Source organism: Paramisgurnus dabryanus, chromosome 5 (assembly GCF_030506205.2).
Source record: "Paramisgurnus dabryanus chromosome 5, PD_genome_1.1, whole genome shotgun sequence".
In the NCBI taxonomy this organism is placed as follows: Eukaryota; Metazoa; Chordata; class Actinopteri; order Cypriniformes; family Cobitidae; genus Paramisgurnus; species Paramisgurnus dabryanus.
In genome coordinates, this window is record NC_133341.1 from 24,317,860 (window position 1) to 24,336,791 (window position 18,932).

Sequence of the window (18,932 nt, forward strand, 5' to 3'; positions counted from 1 at the left end):
TGTCCCTGAACCGAATGATTTGGGTTCACAGCCACAGCTTTCAAATGCAACTGCCACACTTAAAATCAACTCCAGACCTTTAACATCTGTCATTCATGAGGAAATTATTTAACAAATAGACAATACCTGTCTGTAATAAATCATACATGACCTCTTTAGTTCCTGATCGGAAAATTAAAAGCTGTTATGTTTTAAAACAACATAAGGGTGAGTAAATAATGGAATGATGTTTATTTTAGGGGTTAATAACCTTTATCATGAAACTGTATCACTTTATCATCTCTTACCTGTCTCTGACCCCTTCAGTCTCTCCAAATCTTTCTCCAACTGTTAGCTCTCCTTTCCAGCATTTAAAAAAACGTTATTTATCCATCTATAAAAGCAAACAAATCACATGTTGTTTAAAGTCGATCTTATTTGTGCGTTTCATATTCAAAATGTGTGAGTGCACTGGGTTTGTTACATGTCAGGTGTGTGTGTGTGTGTACCTGGTTATTATCACGTTGTGGGGACCAATTGTCCCCACAAAGATAGGAATACCAGTATTTTTGTGACCTTGTGGGGACATTTTGAGGTCCCCATGAGGAAACAAGCTTATAAATTAAACAAAATGATGTTTCTTGAAAATGTGAAGTAGGAAAAGGGTTTCTGTGATGGTTGGGGTTAGGGAATGGGGTAGGTAAATGGCATAGAATAAGTTTGTACAGTATAAAATGCATTACGTCTATGGAATGTCCCCACAAAACATGGAAACCAGAATGTGTGTGCGTGTGTGTGTCTGTGTGTGTGTGCGTGTGTGTTTGTTTGTTTGTTTGTTTGTTTATGGGTCCGTGCGTAGCTTTTATTTGATGGCGGTGTTTACAGAAATTTCGTGGGTTAAACTCAAAAGGACAAATTTCTCAATTGCACATTCGAAAACTTAGCCTATCGCAGCTACTGTTAACTAGAAAAAAGCAAAAATATAGACCTAGTATTGAAAATGTGTAATGCCGGTAAACTTAAAACGTCACGGCTTTAGTTTGCAAAGGATATATAACAGGGGTTCTCAAAGTTTACATTCAAAGGTCCAAATCTGAATTCTCATCATTTTCATAGGTCCAGAAAAAATGGTTATTACAAAAATTGTCAAGCACAGTAATAACTTTATGTAAATCATTTGTTTATATAACAAATCAACACAAATGGTTTGGGAAAAACATTACAAGTGTATTTTGCATTTAAAGTAAAAACATTTTTTAAACATAAACACAAGAAATATGCCAAAAGTAACCAGGTGCAAGATACAGAGCAACCTAATGAGAGAAATGGCACTGTTTGTTTTCCATCAGATGCATAAACCATGGCAAAAAAAGTGTGGTTGGTAGGCAGAGACACTGACCAAAATTAGGGGTGCACCTATAAATTGGCTGATGATGCTTGCTATGCTTCTCAATGAATTACGGTGAAATACCACTACATCCAAAAGCCAGGGGACGCTCTCGGGCAGAAACTTAATATGCGCTGCAGACGAAGAACTAGACACACGCAGCTCCAGGAAATGTCTTAAGGTTATATTTATATTGCTGTTCTTCAAACCTTTTCAGGTATTTTCATGATAATAAAGAATATGTATAAAGATTATGTTTGACGAGTGTTGCTTTTTCAAATGCATGTTTTAAACGACTCAAACCAACATGATTTCAGATTGATAAGGACTTAATGATCAAAAGCCGTAGTACATGAAGTAGCTGTGCATAATATCTGTGTGTGATGGCTACAGCGTGACACAGGAAATTTTTTAATAACTCGTTTTATTTTCGGACCAGGAATATTCTTAAATCTAAAAATAAAAGAAAACTAAACGAATGGTTTACAAGTTTAATATGCATTTGTAAAGTAGCAAATCCACACATTTAATCAATCACATAGAAATTAATGCACTTGTACTATGAAGTGGACGCGGGTCCGGATCAAGTTCCCATCGGGTCCGGATCCGGACCGGAGTCCGGACTTTGAGAACCCCTGATATATAAGCTCATTTAAGAGGGCAAGTATTCTTATATATTTTGCAGACATGACTGCACTCATACAGGCGCTAGCAAACCAATTAAAACATTAGCGAAAATACCTTCTGAGGTTCCATGCTGGATATTTTATGAAATAATGATTTTAAGTTTGCAGGCAGGCAGCTGACTCTGTGTGTGAACTGCAGCGCGGAGGCTCGCGGGGCTCCTCAACTGGCGCATGCGCAGAACAGCAAAGGTAATCAAATGCCTCATAAACTCGTAATTCTTTTTCATCTAAATGTCCTGCATTTTGCATTATTTTAATTATTATCTTCGAATAAATTGTTTTCACAAATAAATAAAACTTCAGAAAAATATATTTGATAGTTTGGTAGAAATATAAAGACAAATTTTAGGGGGGATAATTGACAAATAGGGTGTCTGGAGCCCCCATAAAAAGGGTCTATAACCGCCCTAAGTAGGCTACTTGCTGGTGGCAAGCTTCTCATTTCTCCGATGAGTCAACGATTACCGGAAGTGAACTTCACTGAGTCATATTGCACAGAAATCTTGTCAAAGAACAAAAAAATAACGGTATTAACCAATTACCATTATTTTAAATAAACGATTCTGTTCCTAACATATTTTTTTTTTAGCTTTTGGTTTAGTTTCTGCAGAACAAAAGTTTGTGGTTTTCGTTTTCATTCAATGAACCCGTTCAAAGGCTTGGCTTCTAGAGAATGCTGTCAGAAAAGAAAAGTCAGAAACGAATGTGACTCTGGCTGAGTCCAAATTCGCATACTATCCGTAATAGTATGCGAAACTAGAATTATTACATCCCAAATCGTAGTATGTTGAAATGAGTATCCCAAAGATACCCGGATGGTCTACTATTTCCGGTTAGAATTCAAAGTGCAGATCAATGCACAATCTAACAACTAATATAATTAATATTGCCCACAACCCATTACGTGCGGGAGGGAGGAGCTTTGTGGTGATGGTGGAGATGCGCCCTCAGCTTTTAAGTGTAAGAATTTAAATGTTTAACCTAATTAAAAGTAATATTTTATTGTCTCGTAATATTTGGTTGATGTTGTGCCAAAAAAGTACTGTGTTAATCTTGTAGGGTCCGATGAAGATACGGAGTGCCTCATTAACTGGCGCATTGCCAATGACGCCCTTTTCACAGGGAAAAGAAACGCGGCATGCTTTTGTAGATGCTGTAGTAACAGTCGTGGTGTGCGTAACTAGGCAACCACGTTTTCGTTCACGTTGCATGACGTCATCGAAGTATGTCCCAGAATGTGCATAGTCATTTGCTACACACTCAAAAGTATGTACTTTTTCCTCACAAAAAAGTACATAATTTTAGGTCGTAGTATAAGTAGGCAAATTGGGACTCAGCATCTGTCCCTAATGAGGGGAAACAAAGGCAGACATCCACATGCATTCGTATTTACAGTGACTACTTTATCAAAGATAACCTCTGGAACCTCACATAAACATTGGATATATTAATCATTGGATTTTTGCCATAAATCATGAATAAAACTACAGTGATGCGTTACACTGTTAAAGATGCAGTGTGTAATTTTTAGAAGGACCTCTAGACAGAAATGCAAAATAATATACAAAACTTTATTATCAGGGGTGTATAAAGATCTTTTTATAATGATTACTTTAGAATGAGACGTTTTTTTCTACATACACGAGGGTCCCCTTACGTGGAAGTCGCCATTTTGTGCTGCCATGTTTCTACAGAAGCCCTTAACGGACAAACTTTTTTACTAAGTTCTTCGACGAGGACATGTTTTTCCAGTGGCGGCTACGGTAGCTTCTCTATGCGTTTCAAAAGTGAGGGGTGAGTACCCAGATAGCACACGTACGTCGCGGAGATGTCTGCGCGATGTCTTCTTTTTCGTCTGGAAGACGTATTATATAGGGCGTTTGCTCATCTGGAAGGCGTCGCCGAGACGTCCGACCCAGCTGTTTGCAAGACACCCAGCAGATCTTTACAAGATGTATGTTATTTAGAACGATGGCGAGCCGCCGTTTCCCAGATCTTTACAAGATGTTAGAACGGCAAGCCGCTCTTTCATAGATCTTTAGAAGAGCTTTAAAAGATGCGGAGCCGCTCTTTTCCAGATATTTAGAAGAGCTTTAAAAGATGCCGAGCCGCTCTTTCCCAGATCTTTAGAAGAGCTTAGAAAGACGGTAAGCCGCTCTTTCCCAGATGTTTGTAAGATTACAAGATCCCTCATTAACAAATTGAATTGCCCTAAACTACAGCAAATTATTTCTACACACATCTACACATACATGCTGTGTCATCGATATTAAGTAATTAAAACACCATTTTCAATTGATCTTAAAGCAGTTATTGATTTTATAAAACACATTTATTCAAATTAAACAATGAAAACTTTCATTCATTTATCTTTAAAGATATTTTTTACATGACAGTATCCGAAAACAACAACATATAAACATAACATATTTAAAATAATCAAAACCTTTCCGCGTCTGCTTTATTAATCTCCATTCTAAAATAAAACATTTCAAAAAATTACCAGGAAATAATCGTGAAAGGCTGTTCTTTCTATATAGCTTTAATTAGGATCTAGAAGATAAAATTACCCGAAAGTGTTGTCATTGTTAAATAAATTACGGATGTGCGTCTTTACGTCAAGGTCGTGATTCTTCATAACAACATCCGCTTGACCTCGCAATGCCATGAAGAAGAAAGGCGTGGAACATTTGCTTAAGGTATGTAGTAATCATGCATTTAAATAATAAACTGTTTGGTGTGGGATCATTTCAATAATACCTTGAAATTGGGTTGATAACAGTTTTTCATGCTTTAATATTGATATTTCTCCCACCTGTCTGACGTTAATTTATTTTGATCGTTCATGTAACACGAGTACACGAGTTACACGAGTCTTGTGTAAGATTCTAGAAAGATATAGTGGCTTACTTGATTAAAACGATCAGTATTATGGTTGATATTTGTATTGCACTTTTTAATATTTGTTTTTGCCCCCATTTTTCATTTCATGAGCTGAACTTAAATATTTTCTATGTCCCCAAAAGGCCTATTTCTCTCAAATATTATTCACAAATCTGTCTAATTCTGTGTTAGTGTTGCGTTTATAATTGTGGTTAGTGTGTGTGTAAGGCTCTGCCTGTGAAAACATAGCTAAAGTCTTTTTTGTGATGTACTGTTTTCTACATAAAATCATCCTAAACAATGAAAAGAACATTTTGTAAAAATATCTTATCTTTAATATTGGCTGAGTAAGATTCTTTGTATAAACCCTCAGTCTGTTAATTTTGTCTCCCGCCTGTCAAGATCTTCAGCAGATGTTTGAGAAAAAAAATCATCATCCTCTTCGTCACTCTTCATCCGTATTTGGGGTAACAAACACCTGCTTCCCACAAGAGACTGGACCTCTGAAGTCAGGTGGTTAGTCTTTATTTGCATTCATCCTAGTACCGTCAAGACTGCCTTTTTGCAGCTGCAATAGCAAAGATAAATGAATTAGGAGTGTAGCTTTTAAAATGCTTTTACTATTAAATGCATTATTTTGATTTATTTAAACTTAAGAATCAAATAGGTGTGTAGTTTAGGTAAAATTCTTATAACTGCATTTGTCTGTTTCAGATAATTTTACTGGTACAATGTTGGATGGATCATCAGACCTGCACCTTCCTTGAACATGTTGGTAAGGTAACACTTCATCTGAGTAAATGATGATGCTTTTTTATAAGAACTTTTTATAAATAAATATTATTATTGTGTTTTTTAGGTAACTTACTCTGTATTTGTTCACGGTGGTCACCCCAGGGTTTCAGGACTCAAAACGAGTGCTCTATGGATTGAACAGAAAATGTAGTATAAACAAGTGTTAATGTGTTTAAATGCCACTAATAATGTGTTTCTGTTTTCTTTCTCATTATGCTAACAAACGCTCTTTTACCCCTCATGTTAGGTGGATCAACACTCCAACCATCTGCATTAGGGACTGAATAAAGGATGCCCTCTGTAGCTGGGAATGTTAGATCAGGTAATTTGCATTTTGATATATTTTTAAAGACACACACACTAATGCTGCTTGTACACCACCAGCGACTAGCAACACAATCTCGTTAATTCCAATGGAAGCTTTGCCCCATTCAGCAACATGAGCAACTGTGACCATCGACAACAGGAAGTGGGCATGTCCAGCTATGCCACAACGTTGAGGAAAGTTCAACTTGATGAAGGACTTTTGGGAGAAACTACCAATGAGAGTGAAGCAGTGAAGTTCATGTCATCACTCTTTTGTCATTTACTGAGAGGATTGTTACTCATTTGTTTGTAGTTTTTACTAGGACAACCAGAATTGGGAACGCCTTCTGATAAACTCATTAAAAGAAATGGCTGACACACAGTGACTAGGTTGTTGGCGGTGTGAATGCAGCATAAGGCCTTAAACTGTCTGTGGCAAATATTTTTAGCACTCAAAATAAATAGGAGTGCTGCTTTTAAAGGAAAACACCACAGTTTTTCAATATTTTACTATGTTCTTACCTCAACTTAGATAAATTAATACATCCCTATCTTTCATCAATGCATGCACTTAATATTTGTACAGCGCGTCGTGAATGTGTTAGCATTTAGCCTAGCCCCATTCATTCCTCGGCGCGCAGTAACATCATCACTCCTGACAACTCCCCCTCTTTTAAGTTTGAGCGAGAGGTGGAGTAATCAGGAGTGATGATGTTACTGTGCGCCGAGGTCGAAGTGCTGCAAACTTAGTGCTCTTTTGCCATACAATATAGTTCTCATTTTTATCCGCTTAAAAAATTGCCACATTTTATTTTGTGCCACCATACTTACTCGTGTAACTACTTATGTAACAGTCTTTAAATAGGGAAAACGGGTTGGGTGGCTTCTAAATTCATCCCTGTTTGGATCCAACGCGCTGTACAAAGATTAAGTGCACGCTTTGCAAAAAGATGGGTAAGTATAAATTCGTCTAAAGTAAAAACATAGTAACATTTTGGAAAGCGGTGGTGTTTTCCATTTAAAGGGATAGTTCACCCAAAAATGAAAATAATGTAATTAATGACTCACCCTCATGTTGTTCCAAACTTGTAAGACCTCCGTTCATCTTCGGAACACAGTTAAAGATGTTTTAGATTTAGTCCGAGAGCTTTCTGACCCTCCAAAAAATGTATGTGCTGTATACTGTCTCATTTCCAGAAAGTTAATTAAAACATCATCAAAGTAGTCCATGTGACATCAGTGGGTCAGTTAGAATTTGTTGAAGCATCATTAATACATTTTGGTCCAAAAATAACGATTTATTCAGCATTGTCTTCTCTTCCGGGTCTGTTGCGAATGCGCGTGCACAGTGGCGCTGCTAACGTGTAAGCCTCAGACATGTTTGCGAAGATTGTTTTGTTTACAGCGTCTCCCTCAGACTGTAAACGAAAAAAAAAGCTTGGGTGCACCAGATAACACGCCAGCAGCGTCATACAGCAGCAGTGTCATGCACACGGTTCACAACAGACCCGAAAGAGAAGACAATGCCGAATAAAGTCATAATCTTTGGACCTAAATGTATTTTTGATGCTTCAACAAATTGTAACTGACCCACTGATGTCACATGAACTACTTTGATGATGTTTTTATTACCTAACTGGACATGAACAGTATATCGTACATACAGTTTTAATGGAGGGTCAGCAAGCTCTCGGACTACATCTAAAATATCTTAAACTGTGTTTCCGAAGATGAACGGAGGACTTTAGGGTATTATTTAAATAAACTAAAAGAAAAACAATCCTTAAATGGTTACTAAAATTGAGGTCAGATTTTTGAAAACTTACTGTCTTGATGGTCATCCAAAGTTCTCGGTACAGAAAATCTGTTTTGTATGGATCAGAGTTAGACATTGTTATGATATATATATCAATGTAATAGCAAGTGTTATGTGGTTTTTGAAAATGCTGTGAAAATGAAAAAAAGCTATTTGTTTATCCACTATGCTATCAAATGCTCTTTTACCTTGCATGTTAGGCGGATCAACATTCCATCAATCTGCATTAGGATCTACCTTAGAGACACTCACTGGAGCTGTAAATGGAAGCAGGTAAGTTGCACAACCCATCAAGCCTTTGTGGGGAACAAGGTTTCTTGTAGAATTCTTAGACTAGCAATTTTTGTGTGAGAACTTTAACATGATAGAAATAGTTAAACTACAAATACAGTATGGTCAACCATGAAGCCATCTGAGTCTATATTGTCTGAGAGAAATTTTACTCAAGAATCTGCATATTGCTATAGATATGCAGAGTACTTATCTCGAAACAGTCGTAAAATATTAATGTTTTTTGTTTTGTAGGTCACTTACTTTGCATTCGTCCTTGGTGGTCACCCCAGGGTCTCTAGAGTGAAAATTACTCAATCTATGGATTAAACAGAAAATTTAGTTTTATGAAGTGGTATGTGGTCTTTAAATGCCATTAAAAATGTGTTTCTGTTTTCTGTCTCATATTAAAAAATACTCTTTAACCTGCCCACTGGATCTGGGAATGGTTAGCTGCATTTTTTACATTTACAAATAAACACACTAAATCCTAGGCTTGGACCTGCCTTAGGTTTTAGCATCCAGATTAACTAGGGGCAGGGTTTAAATTGGGCCGGGGCCGTCCGGGGCTAAGCCCCGGCACATAGGCTGAAGGTCTCGCTCTGCTAGTGTACCCGCTGCGCTGGTGCGTGTGCAATGACGTGAAGGGAATAGTTTTCATTCATTATGGGGCATACTCACCAACGCAAGTTCAATGATTTGCGCGAGCAGATTACTTACAAAGTCAATGCAAAGACGCAACCGGGCGCGTCCTCGCACGGGGAGATGAAAATGACGCGAATTGGGTGCCGCAATTGCCGCGAAAACACGCTTCCCTTTAAATGCGTCTTCGCGCAAGTTATGCAACTCAAGCGGAAAAACTCATAACTTCAAGAACGCGCTCTCACGCAGGATCATTTGACGAGAGAGAGAGAGAGAGAGAGAGAGAGAGAGAGAGAGAGAGAGAGAGAGAGAGAGAGAGAGAGAGAGGTAAGAATGGTGCCCACGTCGAGAAAACTTCATAGAAGACTAGAAACGTCTAAAGGATTAAAGTATGTATGTCACTCATCTAATTACATTATGTTAAGGATAACACTGGATATAACTATTGTATAGTTTAATAAAATAATGTATTTTGATTACACAAATCAAACCTAACTATATGATTGTTTTAGCTGCTGACCAGCATAGGGAATCTCTATGGCTAATTTATAAGACATGTTGCTGATACAGTACTGTGTGTTGTACCTTTTCTTGTTAAGTGAGTCTTTTTGGGCATCTTATGCCTAGAATTATTCAAGGAGGTTGATTCTTTTAACTTACTTTAAAGTTTGATCAGTTGTGCATAATGACATTTGGAACAAATGGATATAGGGTGTCAAACTCATAGATTTGCATCATTTAAAATTCAGAAGCTCTTTTTAAAATATTTTGGGTCAACCTCTGCCACAGCTTTAAAGCTGAAACTTATCAAATCCTATCAGAGGTCCAGAATGTCATTGAAACACACCAGTGGCTTTGCTATCATCAGCATTAAACATGTTACCCCTTGAAGTACCCCTCCCCGCAGAGCCCCCCCACATAACAAATCCCAATTTAACCCCTGACTAGGGGTGCTGATTTTTAAAGGAACACACCCACATTTTTGGAATTTAGCTTATTCGCAGTATCCCCCAGAGTTAGATAAGTCCATACATACCTTTCTCATATCCGTGCGTGCTGTAACTCTGTCTGACGCAGCCCCTGCTAGCTTAGCTTAGAACAAAAGACTGGTAGTGAATTTGACTATACAAATCACAACACATAAATAGGAAAATTTTTGCGTTATTTTGTCATGTTTGGAAGCAGTATGCTAGCTGGAGCCATTCACTTTCAGTCTTTGTGCTAAGCTAAGCTAGCGGGGGCTGCATCAGACAAAGTTACAGCACGCACAGGGATGAGAAAGGTATGTATGGACTTATCTAACTCTGGGGGATACGGTGAATAAGCTAAATTCCCAAAATAAGGGCGTGTTCTTTAAGGATTTAGGGGTATTTTTGAAGTTAAATGAAGCCGTTTTACTTTTTAAACTGTCTCTTTTATAAGGACTTACTGAATTTCTTTTTTCAGCAATTTGGGACATTCTTCCAGTTGTCGGCAACTTTGTGAAAAAGGCTGGAAACTAAAATGCAGGTACGGTTTCATTCTTTTGTTTTTTACAGCTATGAAAAATAATGTGTTATTAATTGTACTGTCTATTAATAAATGATTTTATACAGTGTAACTGATTCTGCTTACCTGACTCATGCAGAATTCTGGCCTGGTGTTTGGTCTGTGCTGTCTTTGACTCTTGCATCTCCATCATCCTGACCCTCTTTAGCAGCCTGTCCATGTATTTATTCGGAGGCCACCATGAGCACCCATCTGCATAATATGACTTTGTTACTCAGTTGTCCATGCTCCTACAAATTCTACATTTTTTGTAAAGCTGCAACAAGTTGAAACCCTATAATTATTAACGTTTGATTTTGAATTATGTAATTCAAATACATGAATAAGTAACAAAAGCAGAAATCTATTAAGACATTACCTTTTTGTTGTTTGTTTACTGATCTATCAATCCTTTTGCATTCTCATAATTGATCATCATAACTTGGTATACAGTGGATGTGTGGCTGTAGATAACTTTCTGAAGTCAATTCAAAAAGGCAAAAGTTAATAAATGCTAAATTGGTCAAATATACATTGTTGTATTTTCACCATTTTGATCTTATTTAGGCATTTCATAACTTGAGAGGGAAATTTACGTATACTGATTTTTCAAATCAAAGATTAATTTATTAATGACAGCTAATCATTGTATAAAGATTTTTATAACAATATTTATTTATATAATATCAATTTAATACATTTATTTCGTTACACCTACATCACTGAGCGCAAGGGAGTGCAGCCAACAAATACATTCAGGTGTGTTTGACTTAACACCGAGATGCGCAGACAGCACGTGGTATGACATCAAAGTACCGCGAGAGTTTTGGGAAAGCCCCGGAAAAGGTTTGAACTCGCGGTACTTGATGTCACGATCGGTTTGCGCGTAGATCAGCATGAAGTCGAACACATCTGAAAGATGTGTGGGCTGCCTGCACTCAACGTTGCGTTCATTCAGTAGAGTGTAACCTCAATCGGTTTTTGCAGCTTCTGGGTGTCGTGTCGAACGATCACAGAACGATTTTTTTGTTCTTTTCCAACTCGATTTTTAACTCCTTAAACTAGTAGGATGTTCCAACGGGTGAAGCAACAGTGCTTCAGTGACGGAGTTTCAGTGTCAAGGTAAGTTAACCATTTAAACAGAAAATATGTTATGCATGCATGTAAGTTAGTCGACCTACAGAATTATCGTCCTAATTATCGCGTTCTATACACGATTAAAAGCTTATTAACGTTTAGCAATACAATGCTATTCAGGCCGCTGCGAAGTCCCGAAGCCACGTTGTAACGTTAACTTTATATGTTACGCATTGGTGGGGATAAACCAGCCAGTTTAATAGAGTTATTAAATGTCTCAAACCTTTCCCGCCCTGTAACGTTACGTTAAAATGGCCCTTATACGGATAACGTTACTGTCAGTCAGACCTTAAACCACTCAAAACCGTTAACGTTGTTCTATTGGAGTGGTTCGATAATTGTATTTATTAATTGTCTCAGTTATATTAGTTATATCTGTTCTTTAATTCGTATTTCTAACAATTAAAACCCAGGAATGACAAGCTATACTTACCAAGATTTTGACGATCAAACTGACAGAAAAACTAACTAAAAGCCGACTATTAAACCAAAAACATACTATTACAAAGTGAAGAGGAACGTAATGTGTACAAATTTGATTATTTACAGGTTATTAATGATGTTATTTGCGACAAAAAAGTTGAGGGTAATCGAGCAAATAACGGTCTTCTGGTAAATATTGTGGTCACGTGATGGCCTTGCGACATATAAGTCGTTTCCGGTCGTTTCTCAACCGCACAGCTGCGTCCTTTTAAAATTATTTTTAATATTTTTTTTTAAATAATAAGAAATACAAGTTCAGTCAGGGGTTACATTATACATATATAAAATAAAAATAAATAATGCTCCGTCCTTTTTTTTTTTTTTTTTTTTTTTTTGAAAAATGCTCCGTCCTAGAAGGCTGCATGTCTCGGCTGCCACGTTTTATGCATTTCCTGCTGAATTCGTTTCATTTATAAATGCCCTTAAAGCGATTAAGAAGAAAAATGCAACTAGTCTTTTGTCCATCATATGTGAATATGATTTAGAAGAAAAACCCTAGCCCCTTATTATTATTATTTTTTTATTATTATTATTTTGCATTTAATTAAATATTAATTAATATGTGTATGTGTATTGTTGTTTAATGTTAACAACTATTATTATTGCCTTATTGTTTGTACATGAATATTTGTTTAATAAAAAAAAGTCTCGGCTGCCACGTCATCAAGCATCGTCGAGGAACATCTCAATCTGCTTGTTTTCTCTTTTTTTTTTTTTATTACAAAATGTTCAACTGTCCATGTTGTAAAGACAGTTGATACATGACTTTTATTCACTGTACAGTATTGGATTTTTTTTGGTGATGCATTGCTAATTTTCAACTTCTCTCTTTAAAGTTTTCATGCCATGACCACTGGGGCGGAAACCATGACGTTGCCTTGGACTTCAAACTAAACCATCTCATTCTGGCTTTTTTCTAACCTCGAAATCTCAGAAGGACAGGTCTAATGGACGCAGCCTCCATAGGATGCAACCTTGCATTTGAGAAACACCCCTAGAACGGTCAACTTACCCCATACTCTAACCTGAATGCAGGGATCATAAAACTTTATCTTTTACCTTAATTGTTAGATGGGTGTTGATACCAAACTTTTTTTTCTCGTCTACCCAGGAGAAAGTCATGGGTTCTGCTGCTGAGGTTGTCATAAAGCATGCTTTTTTCCATTTGTTGCATTTGGCAATATTATCAAAAGATTCTGAAAGAAATAAGATAATTTTCAAAGCATTAACATGAATATGAAAGTCATTAATGACCATCTTTTATTATTGTTTATTTACAGTGTCTTTTATTCTGCTTACCTGACTCATGCAGAATTCTGGCTTGATGTTTGGTCCACCTGTTAGCTGGCTCTGGTGCTTGGTAGTCTTCTCAAACCTCTGAATCAAGACCACCATGAGAGGCCTTCTGAAGACCATCATTACGCTGCAGATCCAGTGGTCTTTACTATGAGGTAAATCTTTTTTAACTGCAGCATTGAGCGTTATGTGCGCGGTTTATGCGCACTGAATGCCTTTTGCCCTCTCCTGCAACATGCATTTTTTAAGGAGCGCTAAGAGCGGAAAAGCACCCGACGTCATTTGTGTCTTTCCTTTGTCCAATTGAATATGGGGAGAGGCGGGCCTTTCGTTGTAGGGACCGATGTTTACAGTTATTTGAAACAACCATACTTCAGTCACTTACTGTCTCGTGTGTTTATGCACCTCTCACCTTCGTTCAAAGTCAGTGCAAGCATCCTCTTTTTAAAGTTTCTGCTTATATGACAGTTAACAGCAAAAGAGCGCTCACGCTTCAACATTTGATTGACAGGACAGCAGCCTCGGTGGTTGCCCTGCAATATAAAAAGCTGCACTGCTTTTTATAAAGTGACCAAATCAAGGTGCACCTTGCGTTTCCACATCTTTAAAAAGCATTTGGTGTGATTGGCCCCCAACAAGGGTTTTTTCTGCCGCTTTTTATTTTTTCAGCTTTTGCCTTGATATTGTATTTTACATTGGTAAATGCCTATGGACATTGGCTACTAGCGTTCTGCATGTGTAAATGCACATCGATGCGAACAACGACGCAAACGTGTAAATGAAAAGTGGCGCATAGCCTACTGTGTAGAGGCATTGGGGTAGGTCTGACTAAATCAGCCTTAATGACAACTGCATCACTCTTCAACTTTTACACAGATAAACACTCACTTTGTCTATCCAGACCTCAAGGTTAGAGTTCAAACTGATTCAGATAGTTGGTTTTGTTCATTTTCTAAGTTTTTTGTTGATATTTTAGTCCTAATTGATTATGACAGATTTGTTACAGCATTATCTGTCAAAATGACAGCCAATAAGAAAGTTTAATTCAACCTCTGGTTGTAAAGCAGATTTTGAACCAGTCTTCTTAAATTGTGTCACTAGCTTACCACAATCCCTGTGCACCAGCTATGGAAAGTGTAGACCAAACTTCTGCCTCCACCTATGAGTCTCTTCCCACATAAAGTAATTAATGCAGTCTTACAAATGAAAGTTTTTTTTAAGGTACATTATTTTAATTACCAAATGATTTCTCGGATGAATTGGATAAAAATACATTATTTTATTTTTCATTTATGACAACTGGTTGTTGCTGCATGAACTATAAACCAATGCAGCTATTTTGGATACAAGATAATGCGCCTCAGGTCACACAAATCAAACACAAAGGCTGCGTCCGAAACCGCATACTGTATAGTAGGTACTGAATTAGATGAAGTACCTACTTACTTGCCGTTAAAACAGTAGGTACTGTATAGTATGAATCCTGGTAGTATGAATGAGATTCGGACGTACTACATCCGCCATCTTGCTACATCACGTGACATACGTCGTCATCACGTCATGTCATTTCAGCGCGAAAACAGCCGCGTGCCTCTTCTTCTTCGTTGGATAACTCCTCGTCCGGGGCATCATGGGATAGTGAAGCGTCCATCGTATGCACACTGCAAAATCTAACCGGAAGTAGTAGGTCATCCGGGTACTTTTCGCATACTGTTTTTCGAATACTATGTATTCGGACATACTACTCGCCTCGCCTACTGCTTTTCGCGTACTATATAGTATGTAGTAGGCGGTTTCGGACGCAGCAAAAGAGTTGTTATACACAGTGTGTACAGTCAGTCATTCAAATTGGATATACACAAAAATCAGAACCCTCACCATGCTCTCCCAGCTTTAGGTGCTTAGACCTGTTTTTCTAATCAAACAATACAAGGACAGATGTTTGGGTGTTATTGCCTTCATGGCATGAACGATTAAAATCTGCATTTAAACCCAAAGGGGATATGATCTTTAAATAAAATTGCCTGTCATTTAATTGATTACAACCATAATACTGAACAACTTTAAAGGTCCCGTTTTTCCTGTGTTTTTGAGGCTTTGGTTGTGTTTACAGTGCGCAATATAACATGTGTTCATGTTTCACATGCGGTATTTTTCACACAATCTACTTATCTATATAGTGCTTTCACTGTCCTAAAAACAGGCTGGTGTCTTCTTTGTCCTATGAAGTCCCTCCTTCAGAAATACGTAACGAGTTCTGATTGTGTAGCTTGTTTAGTGCAGTGGTTTTCAATCTTGTCCTCGGGCAGTGGTTCTCAACTCCAGTCCTCGGGACCCACTGCTCTACACATTTTGTATGTCTCTTTTATCTGACAGACTCAGTTCAGTTCATGGAATCTATCCTAACGAGCTGATGATCTGAATCAGGTGTGTTAAATAAGGGAGACATGCACAATATGCAGAGCAGCGGGTCCTGAGGACTGGAGTTGAGAACCACTGTCCTAGGGGACCCACTGCCCTGCACATTTTGCATGTCTCCCTTATCTAACACACCTGATTCAGATGATCAGCGCATTAAGGGACAGATCCATGAACAAAACTGGGTGTGTCAGTTAAGGGAGACAAACAAAATATGCAGAGCTGTGGGTCCCCTAGGACAAATTGAAAACCACTGGTTTAGTGTGTTGTGATTTGACAGCAGCTTAGCTTAGCCAGAGCGGAGTTTAGTCAAACACACTTGCTTTGACGTCATTCAACCGGGAAGTAAAGGGCTGTAGTCCAAACCGGCCGTTCGCTGTATTGAAAGGGGAATTCTCTTAAAGATAATACATCGCCTGGCTGGCAGTGAATTTTGAGCTTTATCATTTACAGGTATTATTTATGCTATTACAGCAACATTACACACTACCTAAAGTTTGAAATATGGGATCAGGAAAAACGTGACCTTTAATGTTTAAGTATTGAGAAAGAAATGAATTCTTACTGTGGTGGAGATAGTGAAAACTCTTACAAAGAGTCATTTTGGGTGTTTTATTTAAAGACCATGTCCCCGTTAAGCCTGACTACGTCAGACTTCGTACTTCCGCTCAAGCAAAGTAGCAGAGAATGGTATTACCAGGCTAGTCCTTTGGGTTTAAATGAAGATTTTGAGCTTTCATGTTTTTAATATTTTGGTTTTTCTTTGGGTGCAATTTATATAAATGAAATACTTTGTCTGATGTGATAATGTTCTCATTGCGTTCTTTTGTTACAGATAGAACTGAACTGGAGTCTGTGAACTAATGCTGTGTTCGAGACAACTTGGATGTTTGATATTATTGACCTCAAACCCATAAGAAGTCTGGAACAGTAAACAAAGTTGAGTATCCGACCTCTCAACTTGGGACAGATCCATCAACACCGACCTCAACGAGATGCGTCATTTGACATTGCAGACAAGGTGGTGGCTAGCCCTTCACAGCCTTACATGAACCGCAAACAAACTTTAAACTATTTTTACAGCACATAATATTTATGAACATGAATGTTAAATTATCCAGTAACCGTTTTCTGCCATAATTGGCACAAGAGCACAAACTTTTCCTGGCGTTAACAAATGGTAATGTTAATGAAAGTTCATTTTTGTCACAGTTGCAAATTAACAACCACACAGAATATGAAGAATAGCCAGAACTGTGGTATTAAGCTAGCCCTAAAATGTTGTGAGAATCTTGATGTATTGGACACAGGTGTGTAGTATCTGTTATATATTGACGGTTGACAGGTTTGTTTGCATGTAATTGCATTATTATTAATTTGGGGTTGATAGTCCAATGTTGATTTGAGAGAAATATTTTTTTATTTTTATTTTTAGATCCTTTCTCTTTTTTTATGCAGCTCTTAAGGATGAAGCACCCTGATCTACTAAGATGCACAGATTCAACTCTGGCCCAGCATCATCCCCACACCTCATCTGCCATCAGTTTAATTTAATGTCTGTCAATTGCAAATGCTATTTCAGTTATATTACAACTTAATATTAACTTTAATTTAGACTAGTATTGTGTAAAGCTGGGGTTTCCAAACTTTTCATTTTAAAACCTATAAGACAAGTATAATCTATTCTAGACCCACTAAAATATTTTTAAATATACATTTTTTTTAATGGGGTAAAACACATTTGTTCTCTTTCAGTGGAGTCATTTTATTTTCATAATATTTCATAATGTGAAGAAGTGGTTCTTAACGTTATTCCTCGAGGCCCACTGCTCTGCACATTTTGTATGTCTCTTTTATCTGACAGACTAAGTTCAGTTCATGGAGATCCCTTCTAATGAGCTGATGATTTGAATCAGGTGTGTTAAATAAGAGAGACATACAAAATGTGCAGGGCAGTGGGCCTCGAGGAATAACGTTGAGAACCACTGAAAAGTAAATATAAGTTTATTTGCAATACCAAATATTTTATGGTATATTCTTTCAAAACCATTGTCATTGTTAATTATTAATTGGCCAAACTGTTGTTGCATCATTAAGGTGTGCAACACACCTTAACCTACTGTGTGACCGACAAGTGTGTCCTCCTGACCCACAGTTTAAAATCCCCTGGTGTACTGAATGTTGTATTGTAATTAAAGTCGCATCAAAGTCTTGTGTAACAGTCTCCAATATTTGTGATTATGTGTCACATGGTACTTTCAGCACTTACTACATCACAGTTTTTTTAATGCATTAATTTTTAGGTTTATTATAAATTCATTCATTTTTAAAGAATTCCTTCTTTATGTAGAACATGCAAAGTCTAAAATTTAAAGTGTCATGACCAGCTCTGGGTCTTGTGTAGTGATTAAATGAACAGGTGGCAAATGTCATAGCTTTGCAGTATATTGGGTAGGAGGCTCTGGATGTAAAGAACATTCAGCACATAGGTTTCATAAATTTAATTTGGTAAACAAACTTGTCAGAACAATTCATGCTGTGATGCTGGATAATAGCCTACCTGGTCAAATTAATACATGTATAATGTGTTTCAACATTGTATAAGGTTTCTTCATCTATACAGACATCTGTTAGAGATTGGTGCAGAGACAGCTTATCTATTATTGGTTACAGTATATGTTAAAATGTTGCCAGTGAGATTATTTTCGTGCACACGGTACTTTCTTTGAGAACCTTTATGTGTTTTATTCTACACTTAAAGCATAAATGCAATTTAAATGCAGGAGTCCTCTCGTCCTTACTGCAAAATATGTAAGTGAAACTGGACTAACGCATACAGTATACATACGGGTATGATTTCATATATTAGGTTTCTATATTACACGTGATACGAGGTAGGGTATATAAAAATAATATTTTATGAATGCAAACTAAATGCCAAACTCTTAAAAAACTGGCAAATTATATGCAGCTGTTTTTTTTAATCTTTAGTTTGTGTTCAATACAATTAAACAAGAAATAAGTGTAAACAATGAAATGAGTTGAGCATTGAGGTCAGCTGATTCGTCTGCGTTTGCTCGGATTCAAGATCTCCAGAAGATGCATGCAGCTCGCAAAGATTTCGAATGTTTCAAGACTTCGCCAAGACGTCTTGCAGAGATATTGCAGACGTCTTACTTTTCAATGTTCGCAGCCGATCTACAGAAGATGAAGCGATATTTAGCAGACGTCTCCGCGACGTACGTGTGCTATCTGGGTAGTGGCTTGAGCCATTGGTTGCAATTCGCCACCTCACCACTAGATGCCG

General features: G+C 37.4%; 2 long non-coding RNA genes across 7 annotated transcripts; one reads left to right on the top strand and one right to left on the bottom strand.

Moving 5' to 3' along the window:
* The first annotated feature begins 3,856 nt into the window (after positions 1-3,856).
* Positions 3,857-17,822, top strand: LOC135732442 (uncharacterized). Of its 5 annotated transcripts, none has more exons than XR_010526752.2 (13): positions 3,857-4,751; positions 5,338-5,448; positions 5,650-5,710; positions 5,795-5,877; positions 5,978-6,052; positions 8,053-8,125; positions 8,378-8,477; positions 10,211-10,273; positions 10,392-11,413; positions 12,748-13,049; positions 13,192-13,362; positions 16,461-16,646; positions 17,061-17,822. It is a non-coding gene; the product is annotated as an uncharacterized lncRNA (long non-coding RNA). The 5 variants fall into 5 exon arrangements; XR_010526753.2 differs by having other exon boundaries at positions 13,224-13,362; XR_012336709.1 differs by having other exon boundaries at positions 12,748-13,362.
* LOC135732444 (uncharacterized) lies at positions 7,692-12,431 on the bottom strand. Of its 2 annotated transcripts, none has more exons than XR_012336712.1 (4): positions 11,862-12,431; positions 10,379-10,769; positions 8,387-8,441; positions 7,692-8,109 (listed from the first exon to the last, which is right to left on the bottom strand). It is a non-coding gene; the product is annotated as an uncharacterized lncRNA (long non-coding RNA). The 2 variants fall into 2 exon arrangements; XR_012336711.1 differs by having other exon boundaries at positions 11,652-12,431.
* Positions 17,823-18,932: the final 1,110 nt, after the last annotated feature.